The following is a 536-nucleotide window of genomic DNA, read 5'->3' on the forward strand; positions in this document are numbered from 1 at the left end:
CCCCAGGCAGAAGCCAGAAACACATGCTTCAGTAGAAAGGCAATGGGAATAGGAATTCGTGCTGGGTAGGAAGGCTGAATACACAAACTTACTTCTCTAGGAAGACACACACACACACACACACACACACACACACACTTGTCAAGTTGAGTTTTATGCCACTTTATGGGTCTGTTCAGAAAATGGCAGCTTTCTGATGTCAAAAGGTGAAATAAGGACACAAAACCCCCTCTCCACTCATGGTCCACAACCTGGTTAAAATCAGGCCATGAGCGGTAGTCTCTTATTAAGGAAGAACAGTGGTCTGGATCATTAGATGGGTTTCTGTTTAGCCCTTAGGAAAAGGCCTGATAGTCACTGGTAAGGGAGGGGAGTAATAAGGCATGTTCACCCTCACACCCTGTAATGGCTGGAAACTCACTTTTAAGGTTTCTCTGAGACCCTCTTGGCCAAGAGGGGGTCTATTTGTAACAGAGGGAATGGGTTAGAAAAGGGTTAAAATGTTTTATGAGCCATTTCTTGAAAACTCCCTCACC

This window comes from Otolemur garnettii, unplaced genomic scaffold (assembly GCF_000181295.1).
Source record: "Otolemur garnettii isolate 467f Iridium unplaced genomic scaffold, OtoGar3 scaffold00178, whole genome shotgun sequence".
NCBI classification, from domain to species: domain Eukaryota; kingdom Metazoa; phylum Chordata; class Mammalia; order Primates; family Galagidae; genus Otolemur; species Otolemur garnettii.